Below are 7,896 nucleotides of genomic sequence, written 5' to 3'. Positions count from 1 at the left end.
GAGGGGTGTTCACCTCCTTTCCTTTAAATGGACCCAGAAGGAGCAATTAAATGAAATTCCTCTTCGCTGGGGATTTGGCTGTCATGGGTGGACACATACATGCCATCTGGGCTTCAAGCCAAATGTGTGGAACAGAATATAAGCCCCAGTGGAAGATGTCAGGACATCTCCACTGTCCCAGCTCAGAGGATTGGGGTCAGGGAAGACCCAGGCTCAGTTACTCAGAGTAATACATTCACACCTAGAAATGTGGCATTTTGTTTTCTCTATCTGAATACATTTGCTCAATATAATGAGCACTTTCCTGAAAATTGAATAATCCCATTCTTCTTGATGACTGAATAAAACTTCATTGTCTATATATTCCACATTTTCTTTATCCATTTATCTGTTGATGGAAACCTAAGCTTACTCAATAACAGCTATTACAACTAGTGCAGCCATAAACATAATTGTATAAATATTTGTGTGGTATATTGACTTACAGTTCTTCAACAATATACTCAGGCCTGTTGTGGATGGTTCTAATGACAGAGATTTTTAAAGGAACTTCCACACTGATTTCCAACGTCTTTGGACCAGTAAGTATTCCCACCAACAACACATGAGGGTTTTCCTTTCCCTGTGACTTCTCTGCATTTACTGCATTTATTTATGCTTTTAATAGTGGCCATTCTGACGACAGTGAGATTGCATATCAACGTAATTTAAATTTGCATTTCTCTGATGGCCAAGAAAGTGTAGTATTTTTTTTCATGTTTATTGGTCCTTTGTATGTTATTTTTTCAGAACTTATTGTTCATTAGCCATCTATTTATTGGATTGTTTGGTTTTGTAGTATTTAATAATTTGAGTCTTCTATATTTCCCAGGTATTAATTTGCTGTAGAGATATAGTTAAGAACATATTTTCCTCTATTGCATAGGCTATCCCTTCTCATTGTATCCTTTACCCCACAGTTGTTGTTCGTTTTTAATTTTGTGGAAGTCCTGCTTGTCAATTCTTGGCTTTATTTCCTGAGCTATATTGGTGTCCTTTTCCAAAGCCCTTGTCTACTGCTGTATCTTCAGTTTTGCACTAATAGATTTAGAATTTTAGGTACACCAAGATGTTTATTTGCTACAAACTCCTGTGTATTACTGCTCAAGGACCAGGCCTTCTCACCTTTCCCAGCAACCAGTGGCACCTCCCAATGAGCCCCACAGGGGACAGCCTCAAACTGGCACCTTTAGTTAAGATAGTAATGTCAAAATGTTTCTCATCTCAAGTAATGTGCAGTTGTTTATACCAAGATCTTTGATAAAGGGGTGGAAGGAAAACATCAAAGGCTGTGGTCACAGTCACTGGGTAGTGGCAAAGCTGGGGATATGGCACACATAGGTCACACGGGTTCTACTGTCCCTTCCCTCTATACCCCTTCCCCCTGGGTCCCTTCCCTCTACACCCCTTCCCCTACCCCGTGCTCCCCTTTTCTACCTTGCTTACCTCTATAAGAACTCCAGATTAAATATGTAGATATAAAAATCTGAATCGTTAGGAGAATTGATACATCTTGAATTATTTTTGACCAGGGTGAGAGATAGGGATCTAGGTTCATAATTTTGTATGTAGATATCCCGTTTTCCCAGCACGATTTGTTGAAAAGGTTTTTTTTCTCCAACATCTTTTGACACTTTGTCAAGAGTCCATTGGCTTCCTGGGCAAGGTAGTCTGTACCTGTAATCAAAGCACTTGGGAGTTAGAGACGGGAGGGTCAAGTGGTCAAGGTCATCCCCAGCTACATTGTGAATTCAAGACCAGCCTGTGCTACAAGAGACCCTGTGTCAATAAACTATATCCTATGGGTGTAGCTGTGTGGTTTCATTTCTGGTTCCTCTAAAATATTCCACTGATGTATATTTTTGGTTTTGTTCAAGTATTGTGTCTTGTTACCATGGCTGTGTAATGTAACTTGAGGTCAGTATGGTTCTCTTTTTTTAGCATTATTTTGGCAATTCAGACTTTCATACTTCCATATGAATTGTAGAATTATTGTCCTGATTTCTCTGAAGAATGAATGACATTGGGATTTTTGATGGGGATTTCACTAAATGTATTAATCACTAGTGGTAATTCAACCATTTTGTGATATTAATTTTTAGATTCATGACATGAAATGTCTCCTAGTATCTTCTGTTTTCTACAGATTTTTACTTTGTGACATTCTCTTTTCTTAACTCACCAAGTTTAATTTGTGCTACCTAAATACTCATGGATGTGGGCTTTCCACCTACCTGGGGCTATATCCTTAAAAAACAAAAACAACAAACAAACAAAACAACCTGACTCTACTTCTCCCAGAAGTTATTCTTTGTTAGTGGTTCCTCAGCTGAGAAGACTGTTTCCATACTAGGTTTTTCTCTTGCACAAGTCTGTGCATGCTGACACACTTTTATAAGTGTATATGTGCAACTGCCCTGCTGTGTTTGGAAGACACTATTTTCTTATAGTCATCCACCACCAATGGCTCTTACAATCTTTCTGCTAACACTTCAGCAATGATACTGAAGCCTAGGGAAGAGGGGTGAAATGTAGATGTTCCATCTCATATTGAACATTCCACAATCTTTTGCTTTCTCTGCACCTTGGCCAGTTGTGTTAATCACTGCCCACTGAATAAAGAAGCTTCTCTGATGAGAACTGATGGGTAACCTAATTTATGGGTATAATGATAAGCTATTAGGAATCATTTGAATTCCATGAAACAGAATAGTAGTAGGTTCTTCTCAACAGACCATGAACAATCTATCCATGGGTTCTTGGTCAAGATAACTGTGCCAGATATGAGTTCCATCTCCTGAAGTGAGCCTTAAGTCTTATCAGATAGTGTTTGGTTGCAGCCATGACATCTGTGTTGCTATTCCACCAGCAGGTGTGTCTTGCCAGGCCACTCATCATTGTTGCTTCTGGAATTCGTAGCTGGGTAAGGCTGATGACTACTTTTCTCCTCCAGCACAATAAAAGCCAAGTAGGGGTGAAGACTGCAGGTAATGTTAGCTTGATTTCCCTGTATTCTGTTGAGTCTTCAATACCTTTACCTTGTTAAGGCATTCCTTTTGTGATTATTGGGCACAGTGGCTATTTGATCTTCCTTATCATCCTTACAGTCTGATGTTGAGCATTGCAGTATACTACATACACTAAGCTAAACCTGAAGATCCATCCTGAACATCTGAGAAGTAAGAAAGGGATGTGAGGAGCAGAGGAAGTACTAGGTAAAGGAAGTCCTTAGAAAATGTATGCTGTTGCCATGGGCAGGGCCATGTCAAGGGCCGATACCTTAGCTACATGGGAAATGCCAAAGTCTTCCTTCCTGACCTGTGTGGATGCTGGCTGTGTCTACAGAAAATGTCCACTCTAGTTTTCTTATCTTAGATGTTTACCACCTGAAAAGTGTTACCTTACTGATAGCTAAACCTGCCCCCACTGTTCTACTCTGCACCATAAGCCACACATCCTTTTCAGCTTTATGCAATAACCCTGCCTCTATGCTTAACTGTCTGTGATAAACATACTGAGTTCCCAGAGTGCTGCAGCTTCTCCATCAGATAGCTCAGGACACAGATCCTATCTTTTCTGTGTTCCTGTGTTTATCTTTTCTTTGTTTCCTCACTGAATAAGTCAAGTCCCTTGAGCAACACAGGATGTGGCAATCACACAATAAGTGGACTTAACTGAGAAATATTCCATTGTGTAAATGTAACATATTTCTCTATCCATTCTTCTGTTTAGTGACATCTGGGCTGTTTTCAGTTGCTGGCTATTATGAATAGAGCTGCAGTGAACATGGTTGAGCAAGTGTCCTTGTGGTAGGATGAGGTGTCCTTTGCATATATGCCCAAGAGTGGACTAGTTAGATCTTGAGGTAGATTAGTTCCCAACTGTCTTAGTTAGGGTTTTACTGCTGTGAACAGATACCGTGACCAAGACAAGTCTTATAAAGGACATTTAATTGAGGCTAGCCTACAGGTTCAGAGGTTCAGTCCATTATCATCAAGGCAGGAACATGACAGCATCCAGGCAGGCATAGTACAAGAGAAACTGAGAGTTCTACATCTTCATCTGAAGGCTGCTAGCAGAATACTGACTTCCAGGCAGCTAAGATAAGATACTGTGTTCCCACAGCCACAGTAACATACCTACTCCAACAAAGCCACACCTACTCCAACAGGGCCACGCCTTCTAATAGTGCCACTCTCTGAACCAAGCATATACAAACCATCATACCAACTTTCTAAGGAATCTCCATATTGATTTCCATAATGACTGTACAAGTTTGTAGTCCTATCAGGAATAAATGAATATTCGTTCCCCTTATTCCAGATCTTATGCCCTTTGTCTTACAGAAGCTTTTCAGTTTCACGAGGTCCCACTTATTGTTAATTTTAGTGCTGTCTTATGGGTGTTCTGTTCAGAAAGTCATCTCCTGTAGCAGTGAGTTCAAGGTCATTCCCCACTTTCTCTTCTATCAAGTTCAGCATACCTGGTTTTATGTTGAGGTCTTTGAACCATTTGGAATTGAGTTTTGTGCAGGGTGATAACTATGGAACTATTTGCAGTCTTTTACATGCAGACATCCAGTTTGAAAATGCTTTTTTTTCCCAGTGTGCATTTCTGGCTTCCTTATTAAAAGAAAATCAAGTGTCCATATGTGTGTGGATTTATGTCTGTTTCTTCCATTAGATTCCATTGATCAACACGTCTGTTTTTTATGGCAATGTAATGTTGTTTCTATTATTATAGCTCTGTAGGACATACTGGAAGTGGGAACAGTAAGATCTCCAACACTTCTTTTATTGTTTAGGATTTTTTATCCTGCTTGTTTTGTTTGTTTGTTTGTTTGTTTGTTTTATGAAACTGAGAATTACCCTTTAAAGGTCTGTGAAAAATTCTGCTGGAATTTTGATTGCATTGAATCTGTAGATTGATTTTGGTAGTGAAAGGGTTAAAAATTTTTAAACCTTCCATAGATGGAGTCAAGAGTGCAGATCAGCTTTGTTCTGCATTCTGGGTCCTAGGAAACTAGCTATCTACAAGACAAAATAGATGATAGATTGAATAGAGTTCAGAGCTGGGAGTTCAAGATAGCGTGACCAAGTGCTATGGGTACCAGGAACTAAAAACTGACCATAAGATAGATTGAATAGGGTTTGAGCTGAGAGTTCAAGTTAGCGTTCTTGTGCACCCTGGATACCAGGAGAGTTTGAGTGGGAGTTCTCAGTGTGCCCATGCATCCTGGATACCAGGAACAAAACGAACCACAAGACAAATTAAATAGTGTTTGATATTTCTCCCTCGTTTCCCTGGGTTGCGGTTCTTACTATAAAAACTCTATCTTTTCCCTAAGTGGGGATCGTACTTCATTGCTTGCCTCTTCGTAGGACAGTCTGGAAGTGCGACCTCAACACGTTGATTGAAATATACCTTTTGCTGTTACATCAAGTTCGGTGTCTTTGCAGTTATTGGGGTGGCCGTGAATTCCCAAGAGCAGGGAGGGAGTTCCTCCCTACCTGTCGGGCCTTACAGTAGGATGGCCAATTTTACTATCTTAATCCTACTGATACATGAGTATGAAAGATCTTTCAGTCTTCTGATCTCTTCTGCAGTTTCTTTCATCAGTGTCTTTAAGGTTTTTTACTGTATGAGACTTTCACTTACTTGGTTAGTTACCCCAGGATATTTTGTGTTACTTGCAGCTATTATGAAAGCTGTGGTTTCCCTGCTTTCTTTCTCAGTCCATTTGCCATTTGTACATAGAAAGCATACTGACTTTTATCAGTTTGCTTTGTTTCAGCTATTTTGCTGAAAGCGTTTATCAGCTGTAGGAGTTTCCTAATACAATTTTTAGTGAAATTTGCATATCCTATCACATCATCTGCAAATAAAGGGGCCTTGACTTCTTCCTTTCCAACTTGTATCTCCTTGATCTCCTTCAGTTATCTTATGCTCTAGCTAAGACTTCAAGTGCTATATTGAATAAGTATGGAGAGTAAACATCTTTGTCTTGTACCTATGTCAGGAGCCACCATAGGACAAGCTAATAACCAGCAGGCGATCTTCCTGAGATGACCTGCCTTAGATTAAAATCTACAACAGAACTCCAGTAGGTAAGCCCAGAAGAAAATCATCTTAGGAAAGTTTCCTTTTATTAATATGCTTTTCTTGTTATTATTGAACATGTATGTCAATCACCAGGTATTAGCCCACCCTTTGAACAGATCTACAAGATGTACTGTCTTGTAGTGATGCTATATAGACAAATAGTTGACTTCTTAATTTTTAATGATGATCCTATAAGAATTCCTAAGATTATATCAGTATTTATCAAGCTCTTTTAGAGTGGGACTGCTATTAAGTTCTTTCTGACAGTCAAAACTGCAGTGAGAACTCTGCCAGTCTTTAGTGTCCTGAGTTAATTGCCTCTTAGATAGTAAGCAGACATTCTACTCTCAGAGCACATTCCAAGAGGTTGTAAAACCATTAACCAAAGGTCATAAAAAGGGATCTAATGATTTATTATAGGTGCTAGGACAGAAGATAAAATATTGACTGAGTTTATCTATACAAACTTCACTAATAACATAGTTATGTTTTTTACCCTCGATGAACCTGTAGAGCTATGAGAGATGATGAATGTTTAGCTAGATAATTACTCCTAATGGATATATATGCATGTAAACATTCTCTATTGTAAATTTCTTATTCAATTTATGATTTGATTTTACATATGAACTTGTGATGAACTTTTTATACCATGTAATCATGTATTCTGAAACATGCATAAGTGCTGAGGAAAAAAAGAGTGCAAAGAGTTTTCCCTCATCCTCCTTTTTTCATTCATTCTGTTTCCCCCTTTTTCTTAGAAAGCTTTCATAGGAAACTTTTTATAATTAGTAATAAATGCTACAATCACTTTTAAAAGTGTCCCTTTTTCTTCCTGCCCTTCAACTAGCAGGCTGAAAGTTAGATCCTGAAGTTTCTGCTGAGATAGAACCAAGGCTGTTTTCATTAATCTCTTGCTGTTTTAGAATGAGGTGCTAAATGCCAGAGACTCCAGAGGAACCAGAAGGCAGGTCAGCTACAATAGCTAAGTAGATTAGACTTAGATAAGTAAACTTTTAATTATTATCCAACAACCCAAAATATCTTGTAAGACAAAACTCTTACTCCCATACCTCTTAAGACAAAAGTTTTACACTCCACCAATACTCTTTCCCATCCGCTGCCTCAAGAAGAACTGACAAGAAAGAAGACCTCACTGGGGCACCTGGCATTTCTAGTTTTAGTATAAGTTCTTTGAATTTCTTCCCAGCTAAGTTGATTTTGGCTATGGACTTGCTGTAAACTGCCTTGATTATGCTTAGGTATGTCCCTTGTATCCCTAATCTCTAGGACTTTTTATCATGAATGGATGTTGGATTTTGTTAAAGATTTTTTCTGCAACTAATGAGATAATCATCTCATGGTTCTGCTTTTCTGTTTGTTTATATGGTAGATAACATTTATTAATTTTCATATATCAAACCATCCCTGCATCTCTGGAATGAAGCCTACTTGATCATGGTGGCTAATATGTTTTATGCATTCTTGATTTGGTTTGTGAGTATATTATTGAGTATTTTTGCATCTATGTTTATAAGGGAAATTGGTTTCTAATGCTCTTTATTTGTTGTGTCTTTATGTGATTTTGCATTAGGGTATTCATTATCCATTCATTTGTAGTGGTTACCTAAGCTGGTTCCATTTCTCATCTATTGTCAAAAAAGCAGCAGTGAACATGTGCAAAAATCTCGTATGACCAGAGTGGTATGGCTGTTTTGTTGTAGTTTCTATTTCTAGGTGTTTTTAAGGAGTCTT

The sequence above is a fragment of the Arvicanthis niloticus genome, chromosome 9 (assembly GCF_011762505.2).
Source record: "Arvicanthis niloticus isolate mArvNil1 chromosome 9, mArvNil1.pat.X, whole genome shotgun sequence".
Classification (NCBI taxonomy): domain Eukaryota; kingdom Metazoa; phylum Chordata; class Mammalia; order Rodentia; family Muridae; genus Arvicanthis; species Arvicanthis niloticus.
Note: the sequence above shows the minus strand (reverse complement) of the source record.